The sequence below is a fragment of the Chrysochloris asiatica genome, unplaced genomic scaffold, assembly GCF_000296735.1.
Source record: "Chrysochloris asiatica unplaced genomic scaffold, ChrAsi1.0 scaffold00211, whole genome shotgun sequence".
In the NCBI taxonomy this organism is placed as follows: Eukaryota; Metazoa; Chordata; class Mammalia; order Afrosoricida; family Chrysochloridae; genus Chrysochloris; species Chrysochloris asiatica.
The window spans coordinates 4187929-4206643 of NW_006408729.1; the positions used below are offsets into that span (position 1 = coordinate 4187929).

At 37.2% G+C, this 18715-nt stretch overlaps 1 pseudogene; it reads left to right on the forward strand.

Annotated features, from left to right (window-relative positions):
- The window catches only part of LOC102815517, a 161855-nt pseudogene that overhangs the window by 141386 nt on the left and 1754 nt on the right, over window positions 1-18715 (forward strand).

Below are 18715 nucleotides of genomic sequence, written 5' to 3' on the forward strand. Positions count from 1 at the left end.
ATACTCATACTTCACAATTTTGTCCATAGCTTGTCATAATCCTCACAATCGAAATCCTTTGCATAATAAATAAAGCACAGGTAAATATTTTTCTGGTATTCTCTGCTTTCAGCCAAGAGCCATTGGACATCAGCAATGATATCCCTCATTCCATGTCCTATTATGAATCTGGCTTGAACCTCTGGAAGTTGTCTATCAATGTATGCATGCAGCATTTTCTGTATTACCTTTAGTAAAATTACTCTCATGGCATATCAAAGATGTCCTCCAATGACTTCTGCATTCCATTGGGTAACCTCTCTTTGAAATGGACATAAATACAGCTTTCTTCCAATCAGTCAGCCAGGTAGTTGTCTTCCAAATTTTTTGGCATAGATGAGTGTCTCCCGTGCTACCTCACTCTTGAAAGAATTCAATTTCTATTCCATCAGTTCCTGGTGCGTTCTTCTTTGCCAATTCCTTCAAATTCTTCTTAGACTTCTTCCTTCAGTATCATTGGCTCTTGATCATATGTTACCTTTTTAAACGGTTGAACATTAACCATTTCCTTTGGTACAGTGACTCTGTGCATTGCTTCCATCTTCTTTTAATGCTTTCTGCATCATTCAATAATTTGCCCAGAGAATCCTTCAATAACAAAAGTCAAGGCTTGAATGTTTTCTTCAGTTCTTCCCACTTGAGAAATGCTGAGTGTGCCCTTCGATTGTGCTTCTCTGACTCCGGATTTTGCACATTTTGTTGTAATATTTGACTTTATCTTCTCGAAATGACCTTTGAAATTTTCTATTCAGCTCTGGGACCTCCTCATTTCTTCCATTTGCTTTAGCATTTCTACTCTGGAGAGCAAGTTTCAGTGTCTCTTCTGACACCCATTTTGACCTTTTTCTTCTTTCTTGTCTTCTTAATGTCTTTTGGCTTTCTTCCTCTATGATGTTCTTGATGTCATCCCTAAACTCTTCTGCTCTTCAGTCTCTAGTTTTTAATGCATCAAATCTGTTCTTCAAATTATCTCTAAATTCAGATGGGATATATTCAAGATCATATTTTGGCTCTTGTGGACTTGTTTTCATTTTCGTCATCTTCAGTTTGAATTTGCATATGAGTAATTGATGTTCTGGTCCACTCCTGCCCTGGGTCTTGTATTCACTGATGATATGGAGCTTCTCCATCTTCTCTTTCCACAGATGTAGTCAATTTGATTTCTATGTGTTCCATCTGGTGAAGTCCATGTGTATAATCATCTCTTTTGCTGTCTAAAGAAGGTATTTGAAATTAACAAATCATTGATTTTGCAGAATTCTATCATGCATTCTCCAGCATCATTTCTATCACCAAGGCCATATTTTCCAACTACTGATCCTTCCTCTTTGTTCCCAACCTTTGCATTCCTATCACCAGCGATGATCAATACATCTTGATTGCATGTTTGATCAATTTCAGATTGAAGAAGTTGGTAGATTCTATTTCATCCTCACTGGCTTTAGAGGTTGGTGCATAAATTTGAATAACAGTGGTATTAACTGGGCTTTCCTGTATACACATGGCTATTATCCTATCACAGACAGACTGATCTGGATATGTTCTTTTTGAGAATGAATCCAATATCATTCCTCTTCAATTTGTCATTTCTAGCATAATAAAACATTTGGTCATCAGATTCAAAATGGCCAATACCAGTCCATTTCAGCTCATTAAGGTCTAAGATATTGATGTTTATGTGTTCCATATCATTTTTGACAATTTCTAATTCTCCTAGATTGATACTTCGTACATTTGGTGTTTTGATTTTCAATGGATATTTACAACTGTTTCTCTTCATTTTGAGTTGTGCGTCATCAACAAATGAAGATGTTGAGGGCTTTCCTCCCACAGGCTTTACCCATGTGTGTCATCATGGTCAACTCTACTTTGAGGAGACAGCTCTTCCCCAGTTGCATTTTGAGTGCCTTCCAACCTGAGGGGTTCATTTTCAGCACTATATCTGAAAGTATTTCTCTGATATTCATTGATAGTCATATGGTTTTCAGTGACTAAACATTCATAACTAGTTTGTCACTCCTTCTTCCTAGTACATCTTTGTTTGGAATCACATCTGAAATCTATCCAGTGTGGAGGACTCTGCTGGTATTTACAATACCGGTGGCATAGCTTCCAGTATCACAGCAACTCACAAGCTACCACAGTATGACAAACTCACAAACGAGTGGTGGTAGGCTGTCTCCCTTAGATAAGGGGTGAATATTGTTTTTCTTTGTAGGAGGAATACTATAAAACAACTCTTGGATAAGATGAGAAAAGTACCTACTAAATATTTTACTGGGTGTGAGTGCCTCCTCCATTTGTTTCTTTTCCTGGTCACAGATTTGTGTATATCAAAAGACTGAACCTCAATATAGATGAACATCATTATTTCATTCTATTCCGGTCTTTGAATGAGAAAGAAATCATCCTTTACCATGTATGTTTAGTGAGATTTCATAATTGCTATAGATCCATGGTTGGTTTGTGTCTCCCATTATTTCATAAACAAATGGAAATGTCATGGTCTTAAGGCACTGAAATATTGGGATTTATCTATCTGTGTTAGTTATCTTTAAAAAAAAAAAAATGGCAAAGGAGTAAGGAAAAATCCTTGCTGGGCAAAGAAAGCATTTCCTTTAGCAAAATAGGGTAGATGAATGAAAAAGAAATGTCAACGAATTCTCATATGCTTATACATCATATTTTATTCACAACAAGCTGGTATAAGTAAATTGTTATAATCCTTCAACTGAATAATCTTAAATATCTATTAAAACAAAATCTTCATATAATCTGATGTAAAAATCCTAGTTATTTTTTTTACATAAAAGTTCATACAAAATATAAAGTGGTTGTTATTGTTAAGTGCAGTTGAGTCATTTCTGGCTCATAGCAACCTGTGTAGGGTTTCCTTCCAATGAGCAACTGCTGAATTTAAACCACCGACCTTGTAGTTCAAACTAAGATCTTGTGGTCCAATGCTTATCCTATACTGCCAGGACTTCATAAAATACATAGACAGTACATTAAACAAAACACAGAACCATGATTTATCATAAATAAAACACCTATCACTCAAGTTATATATAAAGTATTGTCAGTCTCACAGAAGTTTTGCTTGTCTTCTCCTAATCACTATCTCTTTATTCCACTCCAAAATGTTTTACTATATAAGATTTTATGATTATCACTTCCTTGCTTTAATTTATAGTTTTCCCAACTAAACAACATTAGTTAGCACTATAATTTATGCTATTTTTGAATCAAATATAAATTGTATTACTCAATATATGAGTAGATTCCTTTGTATAGACATTTTTACTCAGTGTTTCTATGTAGCTGTGGTATTTATATTACTGAATACTATTCCATTGTAGAAATACATCACAATTTATCTATTTTACTATTAATAAACATCTAATTTGTTATGAATTAGGGCAATTATAAAGATTGCTACTACAAATATTGCTATATATGTTTCATTGAACACATGTCTATACATTTCCTTTATATTTATAGCAAAGATTTCATTTTCCAGGTCATATGATACGCATTTTCAAATTTGGAGGATAATGCCAAACCGATTTATAAAAAGAAAAATTCTATGTAGGTACATAAGCTCTCCAATTACTCACATATTCATTAATAGATGATATTATTTGTCTTTTTTATTTTGTCATTTAGCAAAACTATAAAAACATATTTTTTTATATTTCCCAGTATCCAGTAACTGCAAAATTTGCTTGATTCTAATAATTTGAGTATAATTTTAATAATTTTTCAATATTACATACACAATAATATCATGGTTTAGGGTTGCTGTTAGGAAAAATAAAGCATAATTCCAAAGCATGGTGAAGTCAGAATACCAAATTTTCAATCTGATAATTAACAAGAAAGCCTAAAAATGATCCTTTTCTGGACATAGTTTCATTCAGTAACCACACTGCTTTACTAAGAAGTATGGTCCAGAAGAGTTAAGAGACTTGAAGTGAGAAATCTTTTAAATCAAATTTTAAGGACATTGTTCCAATAATGTCATATTTTTTTAATGGTTGTAGTTGTTAAGTGCTATGGAGTCTCTTCTGACTCATCGAGACCTTGTCTAGGGTTTCCAAGGAGAGTCTGGGGTTTTGAACTGCCAACCTTGTGGTTAGCAGTCCAGTGCTATCCTATATTGATACATAAGGATTTCTCTTTGAATGATAGGAAGTGTAAAAGATCCTTGACTGTCTCAATTGTGCAGTGGCTTTTGCAGTTTAAAAAAAAAAAAAGAAGAAAGAAAGCACACCATCGTCAAATTATAAATGTCACAGATAAGTTCATCATCCACAATTCTTTGATTAGTAACCTGGAAACAGTTGTGAGGCATCACCAATAGCCTCCAGAAGGACTCAAAAGTCTGATGAAGTCAGTCCATAAAGAACACATGGAGACAACTCTCTATGAAATGTGACCTCTCTCACCACAAGATACATTGAGCAACTTTAGTCAGGATTTACAAGTCTGTCATGCATTTGTAGTCTTTGCATCTGAAATATAGAATCCTTTACTTTGTTCCTGGTCAATGATAGTAAATGTGCAGCCGTATTCAATACTATGAGAGATCCAGGCAGAATTGTTGGTAATTAGTCTCATCAGAGAATGGGCTTCTATGTAGGAATGTAAATGACGCTGATGAATATGAAGTCTCAAGGGTCAATATGGTCGATATGAAGTCTCAAGGGTGTCTTATTCTGCCAGTGTGTAGTTTTCCAAGTTGTAGATGAAACATTGGTCTAGTCCTTTGGCAACGGTTGAAATCCACAAAAATTTTTAAATAATAATAAATAAATGAATAAGTGTATAAATGAATAACAAGGTTCATCAAGGAAATATTGACCAATGAGATGATAATGAACTTGAGTTCTGTTTACTGAGTGGAGCAACAACATTCATTTTTAGTTCTACGTGAATGGTACTGAGGTTAAACAGCCACAAGAGTTCAGTGGAAGCAACAGTTTTAGCTTAGATGAACTATCAGTGAACCACATCCATGCATTTAGGGAAACTTCTAATCTATTAAGAATGCCACTGGACCAAAAACTTTATTTCAGACAGCAGAATGGGGGATAAATTTTCCTCAAAGGAATAACAATTGCTTTTTCCTATAAAACTGAGATTTCACTGGGCCTAGCCAGCTACATTACTAAACATATCAATTCCATTTAACCAGAAAGCCTTTGGGGGCACTTCCTACCTTATTATTAGTCATTGACACCAAGTTGACATGTGCCAAAATTGTAATATCCAGCTAAAAGAGTCACAAGACCTCTGTGGGTCAAGTTTTTCATTTTTACAAAAGCCTAATAGCAAGCTAAAGCTGTTTTTCATAAAAATTAGGCCTGGAAAATATGTAAAAGAGTAAACAAGTCCAAAACCCCAAGAGGCATATCTAGGTATATGCCACTAATGTGTGTCTACATGGCAAATGTGGAAATTCCTCTGGCCCTTACCAGGATGTGGAAATACAAGCATATTACACATAAATTCCAACTATATATTCAGAAATAGAAAGTCACAGAAAAAATAATGATTTTTCCCAAATACCCCCCACCCACAATGACACATTGGCATCCTGTCCCCACAGTAAGCTTATTAACTGTTTCTGAGCACCTTTCCTTTCAAAGATGCTGGTAGAACAGTAACTTGGGATTCTGTATCCAACAAAATCATATAAGTTTGAGTTCTTGTGAAATTCCCAGCATACTTGAATGAGTGCATTTAGCCTTCAATCCCCCAACTCCTATTGAGGACAGGAATATACCAGCATTGACTCTAATCAGTTTTCACTTTAAAGCAGCTGATTTTGAAGTTCAGGGGCTTCAGGAAGAAAGAGTGGTTTTGTGCCATTAAATAATGCTTTGTATGTACTTTTGGTTTCAAGTTATATGATGGCAGTCTATGGCTTAATTAAATGAATTTCTAATGTTTTGAGCTAATCCAAAGCTCTATATCACATGGCAATGTCCTCATGGACAACTCCATATATTTTGTCCCTTGACTAAACAGGTATGGCCATATTGCTTCCCATCTGAAACCAGAAGGTTGTGACCTCGGCCAGACTAGGACTTGGCTTTCACATTGCTGGCCTTCATTGAGTATCTCACCTACTCCAGGGATGTATTGCATTAAGCAAATCTGCTGCACAAGACCCTTTTAAAGTGTTGAAGAGCAAAGATGTCAGCATGAGGACTAAGGTGCGCCTGATCCAAGCCATGATATTTTCAATAACCTCATATGCATGTGAAAGCTGGACAGTAAATAAGGAAAACCATAGAAGAATTGATGTTTTTGAGTTCTGGTGTTGAAGGAGAATATTGAAAGTGCCATGGGCTGCCAAAAGAACCAATAGATCTGTTTTGAAAGAAGTGCAGCCAGAGTGCTCCTTGGAGGCCAAGATGGCCAAACTTCATATCTCATACTTTGGACATATTGTCAGGAGGGATCAGTCACTGGAGAAGGATATCACGTTTGGTAAGGTGGAGGGTCAGAGAAAAAGAGGAAGACCTCCAGCGAGATGGATTGGCCAAGTTGCAGAATCGATGGACTCAAGCGTGGCAACAGTAGTGAGGTTAGCCCCGGATCAGGTAGTGTTTCGTTCTGCTCTGCATAAGGTCACTATGAGTCGGTACTGATTTGATGACACCTAACAACAACAACAACAGGGCATGTACTGGCCCATTACCAAGAAGATATCCCATAAATTTTCACCTGGTTTCAACATAAGAGCAAGAGGCATTTTCTATAGTGACAAGACTAAATATAAAAATTTATATAAAAATTTTAGGGTCATTTTTAATTCGCCAGTGAATCAGAACCTGCAGCAATAATAGTCCAAATATTAGTCAATGACTCGTCTATGTTTTACCACAGAAGTCTTTCTTTCTCCAGAAAATCTCTCTAGGAGAGTCAAAGTTTCTTTATAATAATGAGGACCCAAAGCAAAAACTTGTTTTTTCTCTCTGAATGGATATAAATTTGGTAGGCTTCCAGGAAAGAGGGTTTGATCCATAATACAGTTCAAATTTTACCATTCTATCTTAGTAAGCACTGCATGTCCCATCCCCTCATTTTCCAAGTGAACCAACTGATGATTTCCTTGTTTCTGATCATCGTCATTGAATTTATCTTCTCAAGCTACCCTGAGAATTTTTCTATTCAGCTTGTTTACCTCCTCATTTCTTCCAGCTTCTCTATGATGGAAAGCAAATTTCAGAATCTCTTCTGGTATAAATTTTGGTCTTTTCTTTCTTTCTTGATGTTCTTGATGCCACTCTGCAACTTTTCTGGTCTTTGGTCATTAGTGTCTAATGAATTATAACTGTACTTGAGATCATTTCAAATTCAGGTGGGATATATCCAAGATCAACATTTTGGTCTCATGGACTTATTTTAATTTTCTTCTGCTTCAGCCTGAACTTGCATATGAGCAATTGATGGTCTGATCCATAGTCTGCCGTGATCTTGTTTTGACGGATGATATGGAGCCATTCCACTGTCTCTTCCCACATATGTAGTCAATTTGTTATCTATGTATGCCATATAGTAAGGTTCATGTGTATAGATATATTTAATGTTTTTTAAAGGGTAATTGCAATAAACAGTGCTTGTTCTGGCAAAATTCTATGATGCTGTCTCCAGCATCATTTATATCACCAAAGCCATGTATTGCAACTAGTGATCCTTCCTCTTTGTTTTCAACATTTGTGTTTCTATCATTAGTTATGATCAATACATCTTGATTGCATGTTTTATCAATTTCTTACTGAAGAAGCTTGTAGAATTCTTCAATTTCATTATATCTGGCTTTATTGGTTGGTGTGCAGATTTGAATAACAGTGGTATTAACTGCTCTTCCTTTCAGGTGTATGAATATCATCATAACAGACAACATAATACTTCAAGATACATTTTGAAATGTTATTTTTGATGATGAATGCAATGCCATGCCTCTTAAATTTGTCATTCCTGGTACAATAAAACATATGATTGTTAGATTCATAATGGCTAATACCAGTCCATTTCAGCTAACTAACCTGTAGAATACTGATCTTTATATGTTCCTTTTCATTTTTGACAACTTCTAATTTTCCAAGATTCTTACTTCATAAATTCAATGTTCCAAGTAATAATGAAAGCTTACAGCTGTTTATCTTCATTTTGAGTTGTGTCCCATCAGCAAATGAAGATCCTGAAAGTTTTACACCATTCGCATTATAACACTAATCTCTACTTTGGGAAGGCAGCTCTTCCCCGATAGTATTTTGAGTGCCTTCCAACCAAAGGGGCTCAACTTCCAGCACTATGTATCACAATATCCTGGTGCTATTCATCATGTTACAGTATTTGGTATTCTGTCGTTGACAGCCTTCAACTACTATTCGTAAGATTTTCAGTGGCTATATTTTCAGAGCTTTGGTAGCATAGTGGTTACGAATCGGGCTGTGAACCACAAGGTCAGCAGTTCGAAACTACCAGCTGCTCCATGGGAGAAAGATGAAGCGTTCTGTTCCCATAAAGATTAACAGCCTCGGACTGTGCAGGATCGCTATGAGTCGGAACTGACTCCACGGCACATAACAACAACAACATACATTAAGAAGTCGTCTGCCTCTCCTTCTTTCTAGACTGTCTTGGTCTAGCAGCTCAGCGGAAACCTGTACACCATGGATGTACCCTGTTGGTATTTAAAATATTTAGGGATATAGCTTCCAGTAACACAGAAACACACAAGGCACTGCAGTAAAACAAACTGACAGACAAGTGGTGGAGAAAGATGTTTATCTGTGATTTATTTATTATGCAAAGACTTTTAATTGTGTATATCATAACAAGCTATGGATAACATTGTGAAGAATGAGTACACATATCAAGAGGCAGTCTTTTCAACATAAATAGTAGATACTGACTGAATGGTTTAAAAATCAAGAAAAGTGTGTGCCAGGATTGTATTCTTTCACCATACTTATTCAGTCTTTATGCTGAGGAAATAATCTGAGAAGCTGGATTGTATGAAAAAGAATGTGGAATCAGGATTGGAAGAAGACTCATTAGCAACCTGTGAATACAGATGATACAACCTTGTTTTCTGAAAATGATTAGGACTTAAAATGTTTACAGATGAAGATCAAAGATCATAGCTTTCAGTATGGGTTGTATTTCAATGTAAAGAAAACAACTATTCTCCCAAATGGACTAATAACTAATAAATAACATCATCCTGTTGTTATTGTCAAGTGTCATCAAGCTGGTTCTGACTCATAGCGACCCTGTATAGGGTTTCTAAGGGGTGGCTGGTGAGCTTGAACCACTGACTTTATGGTTCAAACAGACCTTGCAGTTCAGTATATTAACCTAAAGTACCACATATTGTGATAGATGGAGAGAAAATTGAACCTGCCAAAGACTTTATTTACTTGAATCCAAAATCTATACACATGGAAGCAGCAGTCAAGAAATCAAATGATATATTTTATTAGGCAAATATGTTGCACAAAACCCATTCAAATTATTCAAGAGCAAAGAGGCCAGTTTGAGGATTAAGATGTTCCTGGCCCAAGTCATGATATTTTCATTAGTATCACATGCCTGTGAAAGTCAGGCAATGATAAGAAAGACAATAGAAGAATTGATGCATTTGAGCTTTGATGATAGAGGAGAATTTTGAAAGTACCATGCACTGTCAGAAGAATAAACAGATCTGTGTAGGAAGATGTACAGCCAGAATGCTCGTTAGAAGCCAGGATAACCATATTTACTCTTTCATACTTGAGACATTTTATAGGAGAGACAAGTTCCTAGAGAAGGACATAATGCTTGGTAAAGTTGAGGGTTCTTGAAAAAGAGGAAGAGTCCCCAATGAGATGCGTTGGCATAGTGGCAGTAGCAATGAGTTCAAGTGTAACAACAATTGAGAATGGCACAGGAACAGTCAGTGTTTTGGTCTGTTTTGCATAGGGTCACTTTGAGTTGGAACTGACTTGAGGGCACCTCATAACAACAACAATTCAATATTGTGCTGGGTATCTTAGCCAGAGCTATAAGTCAGGAAAGACAATTAAAGGCATTAAAATTTTCAAAGAAGAAAATTTTTCTCGATTTATCAATAATATGGTCCTATATTTAGAAAATTCCAAAGACTCAACAAGAAAATTATTGGAAATAATTGATAGATTTGACAAATTGGCAGGGTAAAAAATCAACATATAAAAATGTGTTGCATCCCTTTTCACTAATAAAGAGAATTCTGAATGGAATCAGGAAAATAGTATCATTTACAATAGCCACCCAAAAGATTTTTTTTTAAATGGAAATAAACCCAACCAGAGAAACAAAAGACCTAAACAAAGAAAAGTACAAAACATTACTACATGAAACCAATAAAACCTACAGAAATGGAGGAATATACCATGCTTCTGAAAGGGTAAAGGAGGGGAAATAATGTTAAGATGATTGACTGTCTTGTGGATACTGGTTTACCTTGCCTACTATAGTAAAATAGACATTTAAGTGGCATAGAAGGGAATATTGGGTGAATATGATATGCATGCGAAAGCTGGACAGTGAATAAGGAAGATCGTAGAAGAATTGATGCCTTTTGAAAGTACCAAAGCTGCAAAAAAAAAAAAAAAAAACCAACAGATCCGTTTTGAAAGATGTGCAGCCAGAATGCTCCTTAGAGGCCAAGATGGCCAAACTTCATCTCTCATACTTTGGACATATTGTTATTGTCAAGAGAGACCAGTCGCTGGAGAAGGATATCATGTTTGGTAAGATGGAGGATCAGAGAAAAAGAGGAAGACCCCAATGAGATGGATTGGCCAAGTGGAAGCATCGATGGACTCAAGCATGGCAACAATAGAGCGGTTGGCCCAGGATCAGGCAGTGTTTCGTTCTGTTGTGCATAAGGTCGCTTTGGGTCAGTGCCGATTCGATGGCACCTAACAACAACAATGATTACAGATAGTGTGTAAGATCATATTCAATCTATAACTGATTGATTTAATGAAAATGGGTACTGGAATTTGCCCAGGAAAATACTCCTTTGTGGAGTAAGTGGCTTTAAATGGAATCCTGATCTCCACCCAGAACCTTCTGAAGTTGGACATTCCCACTTGAATGGACAAGCAGACCAACTGGGTGTGATTATAAGAACTGAAGACATTTATTGAAAGAAAGACCAACAGGAAAAAAAATAATAATAAAATAAGCAGAGAGTTTGGCTGTTGTAAGATCAGTCCAACTGTGTGCCTTGGAGTCATCAGGGCAAGACAAGTTAGCTCATCAGGGTAAACCCCCTCTAAGACTGAAATTCAAAAGGGAACACACAAGCAAGCTTGTAAATTAATTAGTGACTGCCCTCGTCTACTTGTGAGTGGAAGTGGGGGAAATGAAACAATGAGCACATGGGTTGAGTCTGGCCACATTCCATAAACACCTGTCAACCTTAACATGACAGAAAGAAGGAGGAATGAATGGCTGGTCTGAAGTTAAAGGAGACATGTGAACTTCAGGGGTCATGAACACTAACCCAGCAACTGGGGGCTAAAATTAATAGTGAACTGGCCCATTGGTCTGAAGTGGGCGGTGGTTGTTGTTTTTAGATGCCATCAAGTAGGTACCGACTCATAGCAACTCTATACACAGCAGAATGAATCACTACCCAGTCCAGGGCCAACTTCACAATTGTTGTCACACTGGAACCCACTGATGCTGCCACTTTGCCAGTCCATCAGGCTGGGGTCTTCCTCTCCTTCTCTGACCCTTCACCTGGCCTTCAAAGAGCACTCTGGTTGCACTTATCCCAACACAGGTCTGTTGGTTCTTTTGACAGCCTATGGTATTTTCAATAATCTCCTCAAACACCATAACTCAAATGCATCAATTCTTCTGTGGTCTTCCTTATTCACTGTCCAGCTTTCACATGCATATGAGGTTATTGAAAACACCATGACTTAGGTAAGGCACACCTTAGTCCTCAAACTGACGTCTTTGTTTTTCAACACTTTAAAGAAGTCTTGTGCAGTAGATTTGCCTAATGAAATACATCATTTGGTTTCTTGACTGCTGCTTCCACGAGTGTTGATGGTTAATTCAAGAAGTATGAAGTATTTGACAACTTCAATCTTTTTTCCATTGATAAGAATGTTGTTTATTGGTCTAGTGGTAAGGATTTTGTTGTCTTTACATTGAGATGGAATCTGTACCAAAGCCTGTAGTTTTTGATCTTCATCAGTAAGTATTTTAAGTCCTCTTCACTTTCAGCAAGCAAGGTTGTATCATCTGCATATCACAGGTTGTTAATGAGTCTTCCTCCAATCCGGATGCCACGTTTTTCTTCATATATCCCAGCTTCTCAGATTATTTGCTCAACATACAAGTTGAATAAGAATGGTGAAAGAATACAACCCTGTTGCACACCTTTCTTAGTTTTAAACAGTTCAGTGTTCCCATGTTCTGTTCGGACAACTGCCTCTTGGTCTAGGTACAGATTCCTCATGAGCACAATTAAGTGTTCCGGAATACTTATACTTTGCAATGTTATCCATAGTTTGTCAGAAGCCACACAATCCAGTTGAAAGCCTGTGCATAGTCAATAAAGCACAGGTAAACATCTTTCTGGTATTCTCTGCTTTCTGTGAGGCTGAGATTAGACTTATCTCCACTTGTCAGTCTTCCTTATCAATTCTGATACCAACCAACCCTCTCATAGAGTTATCTGATTCTCACCGGGATTTAATAATTCACTGCAATGGTGACCTAGAACTCACAGATGATACTCATAATCATGGGTTTTAGTAGGGAAGTTAGCAAGGGCAGAAATGTTCAGATACAGTTATTTGGTAAGGACAGTCTCTTCCAAGCCACACCACAAGCAGGTCTCTCTCTGATCCCTAGCCTTCCAGCCACAAGGCCGCTTGGCCTCTGCCTTGTACAGTTTCAAAGCTCCTTTAGCTCTGCTGATAAAAGCTCAAAGGGCATTCCACTGTGCCATAGCCTCAGTCTGAAGGCATTGGGGTCTAACTCCATGGGTCACCAAGCCTAGCATCCCAAACTAAGTGCCTGGAGACAACACATTCTACAAGTGAGCCTCCTACCCTAAGGCACTCAGTTTTACTTACTCTGTGACCCAGGAAGCCAATTGCTTTGTCTTGTGCTCTGGTTCTTGGACCCGCTTCTTCCACTCTTCTAACATTCCTCTGATGTTACAACTCTAATCCTTGGGGTGGTGGTTATGTGCTGTGGAGTCGGTTTCAACTCTTAGCGACCCTACATAGATAGGGTTTCTGAGGTTGTAAATCTTTACAGAATCAGAAAGCCTCATCTTTCTCATGCAGAACCACTGGTAATTTCAAACTGCTGACCTTGAGATTAGCAGCCTGATTTGTAACCACTACACTACCAGAGCTCCTTAATTCTTGGAGTAGGGAGGTTCAATATGCAGTGATCTTGGGGTCCAATTCTGGTCCACATTCTTCTTCACATAGTCAAGATTCTCAGACTATTTGCTCAGATACAGATGGAATAAATATGGTGAAAGTTTGTAACACTGACACAAATTTCCTGATTTTATACTGTTTGATGTTGGATGCCATCAAGTCGACTCTGACTCATATTAACCCTATGCACAACAAAACAAAATACTTCCTGTGCCATCCTCACAAATACTGTTATGCTTGAGCCTATTGCTCTTGCCACTGTGCCAATCCATTTCATTGGGGAATCTCCCTCTTTTTTGCTGACTCTCCAGTTTACCAAGCATAATGTCCTTCTTCAGCAGCTAGTCCCTCCTGATAATATGACTGAAGTATGAGAAACAAAGTCTCAGGATCTTTGCTTCTAAGGAGTATTTTGGCTGCACTTCTTCCAAAACAGACTTGTTTGTTCTTCTGGAAGTGCATGGTACTTTCAATATTCTTCTCCAACATCATAATTCAAATGCATGAATTCTTCTTTGACCTTCCTTATTCATTGCCCAATTTTCACATATGAAGTGATTGAAAACAACATGGCTTCAGTCAGACCTCACACTGATATCTTTGCTATTGAACACTTTAAGGAGGTCTTACTCAGCATATTTCCCTGTAACATTCTCTTTTTCTGCTCTAACATCTGCCTCTTAGTCTATGTATTGTACATGAGCACTATCAAGTGCTTTGAAATCTTCATTCTATGCAAAGTTATTCATAATTTGTTGTAATCCACACAGTCCAATGCCATTATATAGTCAATGAATAACAGGAATACAAGTATAGAATATATATTTTGTAATTTCAGAATTGGAATAAATTTTTTAAGCAAGTACAAAAAGCATGATCATAAAAAGAAAAATTGGTAATTTAGACTATATTAAAATTAAGAATTTGATTTCTCAAAATACACTTAAGAAGAGTAAAAAGACAAACCCCTCCCAAAAAGAAAGATAAAATAGGAGAATATATTTGCAGCATTTATCACACAAAAAAATTAAAGCCTTTGCTATTGAGTCAAATTTGATTCTTAGTGAGCCTATCACTTTAACCAGTGACTTGTGAATTGCTGGAAGTTATCTGACTAGTATTTCAAATATAAATTAGGTCACCCATATTGGACAGGTTCAGTGGAGCTCTAGACTAAGACAGGATAGGATGAAGGAAGAGATGATCCACTTCTGAAAAATTAGCCACTGAAAATCATATGAATAGTAGGAGCACACTATTTGGTATTGTACCAAAAATGAGTCACTTGAGGAAGAACTGCCATCTCAAAGTAGAATTGACCTCAATGGTATTAGTGAAACAGACTTTTTAAGATTCCATTTGCTGATGTGGTAATTCTCAAAAAGAGGAAACAACAAACATCTATTAATAATCTGAATGTGGAATGTACAAACTATGAATCTAGGAAAATTAGAAGTGGTCAAAAATAAAGTAAAACACATATCTTGTGCATTAGTGAGCTGAAATGAATTCATATTGGCCATTTTTGATCAGTCATATGACAAGTTCAAGATAGATAGAGTCATATTCATCATCAAAAAGAATATTTCAAGATCTATCCAGAAGCACAATACAGTCAGTGATAGGATAATACCCACACCACTTCAAGAAAAACCACTTAGTACAACTATTTGAATAACTTTATGCACCAAACACTAAAGCAAAAGAAGAAATTGAAATTTTCTACCAACTTCTGTAGTCTGAAATTGATCAAACACTCAGTCCAGATACACTGATCATTACTGGTGTTACTGGTGATTGAAATGTGAAAGCTGAAAACAAAACAAAACAAAAGGATAAGTAGTTAGGAAATATGGCTTTGGTGATAAATATAATGCTGGATATTACATGCTAGAAATTTGCAAGACCAATGACATATTTATTACAACTATTTTTTTTTCAACAATGCAAATGTCAGGTGTAATATACAGTAATCAAACTGACTACATCTGTGGAAAGTGATGATGGAGAAGGTCAACATCATCTGTCAGAACAAGGTCAGTGGCTGACTATGGAACAGACCATCTGCAACTTCAATTTGAAGCTGAAGAAAACTAAAGCAATTCCATGTAGTTCAATGGATGACCTTCATTATATCCCATCTAAATTTTTACAGAAAGAGTAGATTTTGCACATTGAACACTAATGATTGATGACCAGACGAGTTATGGGATTATATCTAAAACATCATACATGAAGAAAGCAAAATTTATTGAAAATACAGGAAAGAAATAAAATATTAAAATGAATGTCACAAGAGACGCTAATCCTTGTTCTAGAATATAGAGATGCTAAAGCAACTGAAGATATGATGAAGCAAAGAGCTGAACAGAATGTTGCCAAAAGCAGGTCAAGAAGACAAAGTAAAGCAATATGCAAAGATCTGGAGTTAGAAAATCAGAAGGGAAGAATATCTAGGAAACTGAGAAATTTGAAGAAAATATTCAAGCCTCAAGTAGCAATATTGATGGATTCTATGGATGATGGAGTCCTGATGTGGCATTTAAGGATAAGCACTGGACTGCTAACTGCAAGGTTAGTGGTTTAAACCCACCAGTCACACTCCTTGAAAATGCACTAAAGGGTCACTATAAGTCGACACTGGCTTGATGGCATTTACCAACAACAACAAAGGGTCTAATATTGAATAATGTGGTAAGCATCAAAAGAATATGAAAGGAATACACAGAATCACTGTAACCCAAAGAATCAGGAGTGTAATAGTTATAGTTCTGTGTCAGCTTGATTGATTCAGGATTTGAAGTTGCTTGGCTGTTGACAGTTGACTCTATGATGGTTGGCTATGAACAGCCAATCAACTGAAAGGTTGTTTTCTTGAGAGTATGGCCTGCTCTCAATATAATGAACATGCAGGAACGACTCTCTTTCCTACTAGATCTGGATCTCACATCTTAATCATCCTCCAACCTCGGGTTCTTCGGACTTGAGTCAGAGACTTTCTCTATTATTTGTTTGCCTGCTGGATCTATCCACCGAGTACACCTGGAAAACTAGATGTCCACTAGAGAGTCCTGCATGCTTGTTTCTGTTGCCCCGACTCATGCAGTGTGCCTGCTCAGGCCTTGGTCACCCATTACTCTGCTGCCTCCTCTGCTCCAATGCTGTGGTCCTGCTCTGTATCCTGACTTGGGGTTCCTGACTTGGAGTTCTTGCTTACTGGTCCTGCTCGACAATCTGGGTTCACCTGACCTTCACTTGGCACTCTCCTATCTTTACAACTGTGAGGCATTTCCTTGATATAAATTTATTATATATATATATAAGTTGCACTGGTCTTGCTTCTCTAGAGAACGCAGCCTAAAACATTTGATACCAAGAGTGGTTCTTGAGAAATCATATCAAAAAGATGAGTTTTTTAATTTGGCTCTCAAGTTTATCTAAATTTTAAATCACTAATAATTCTGTCTCCACTAGTAAAGCAAGTGAGAGAGACAAAGACTGGGCATCATGACTTCCAGAGAGTATTCTGGTTGTACTTCTTCTAATACAGATTGGCTTGTTTTAATGTGCTGGACTGCAAGATCAGTTTGGACCACAAGGTCAGTGGTTCAAGTTCACCAGATGCTCCTTGGTAACCCTACATAAGGTCGCTATGAGTTGGAACTGACTTCACAGCACTTAACAATAATAAATTATACTTTTAATTTTCTCCTCCAACACCATAGCTAAGATGCATCAATTCTACTACTGTCTTCCTTATTCATTGTCCAGTGAAGTTACTGGATCAAGTGAATGGCAGGCTAACTAGAAGAGCCAGAACAGAGAGTCATGGCCTCTCAATCAATTCCCAGACTTGAGTCATTTTACAGACCCACAGCCCCTTGACTTAAGGGGTGGTCAGGTCCCTTGAGGAAGGACCCCACTACGCTGACAGCTGTTAGTCTTTCTTCCAGTCTTCCCTAAAGGGATATACAGCCTTTTACAAGGATGACTGTTCACTGGGGGAAAGCAAATAATCATACTTTTCAGGGATTACTGAGTATTAGCTCTGAATTGACACTAAGTCCAGGAGACCCAAAATGTCACTGTGCCCCACCAGTCTGAATGGGGGAATATGAACATCAAGTTATTAATATGATCTTAGTGTGACACTGTGGATTAATGAGCTAGACAGCAAAGTCAGTTTGAACCACAAGGTGGGTGGTTCAAGCTCACCAGCCGCTCCTCAGAAGCGCTATGCAGCATTGCTATGGGTCAGAACTGACTCGATGGCACTTAACAATAACAACAACAAGCTAAGTTTTGTCTCACGCTGGGTCCAGTGAGTCCTTGAACTTATCCTATGGTGATTTCCCCAGTTCCAGAATGCATAATCAGAATAGACAGACTCAATAACTGGCAAAAACCCCACATTGGATCTCTGAAATGTGGAAAAAACTAGTGAAAATCATTAAAACTTCATTTACCTAACAAAATAGTAAATCAAAAGCAATATTGCATCCTTGAAGGATTGCAGAGTGCTACAATCAAGGACTTGAAGAATGCAGGGGTAATGATTCCCACTACATCCCCATTTAACTTGTCTATCTGACTTGTGCAAAAACCAGATGGATCTTGGAGAATGACAGTGGATTATCATAAACTTAACCAGGTTGTGAAGCTTATTGCAGCTGCTGGTCCCAATGTTGTTCCTTTGTTTGATCAAATTATTACCTTTACTGATATAGGGTATGCATCTATTGATCTGGCTTTTTCTCAATTTCAGTTTCTGAGGATCACCAGAAGTAGTTTGCCCTCAGCTGGCAGTCTAACATACAATTTCACATTCTTACCTCAGGGTACATCAACTATCCAACATGTCATAATTTAGTATACATCTTTCCCTGCACCAAGACATCACACTGATCCATTACATGATGTCAGTTTGCTTATTGGCCCTAGTGAGAAAAAATATTCAATATCTGTAAACTTATTGTCAAAACATCTGTATGTTAGATGGTGAGAAATTAACCCAACAAAAATTCAGGCACCTTCCACCTCAGTGAAATTTCTAGAGTTTCAATGATGTGGAGCATGTAGAGGTATTCCTACTAAAAGTGGAGGACAAGTTGATGCATTTAGCTCTCCCACAACTAAAAAAAGAAGCACAATGTCTGATAGGCCTCTTTGGATTTTGGAGGCAACATATTCCTCATTTGGGTATGTTATTCCAG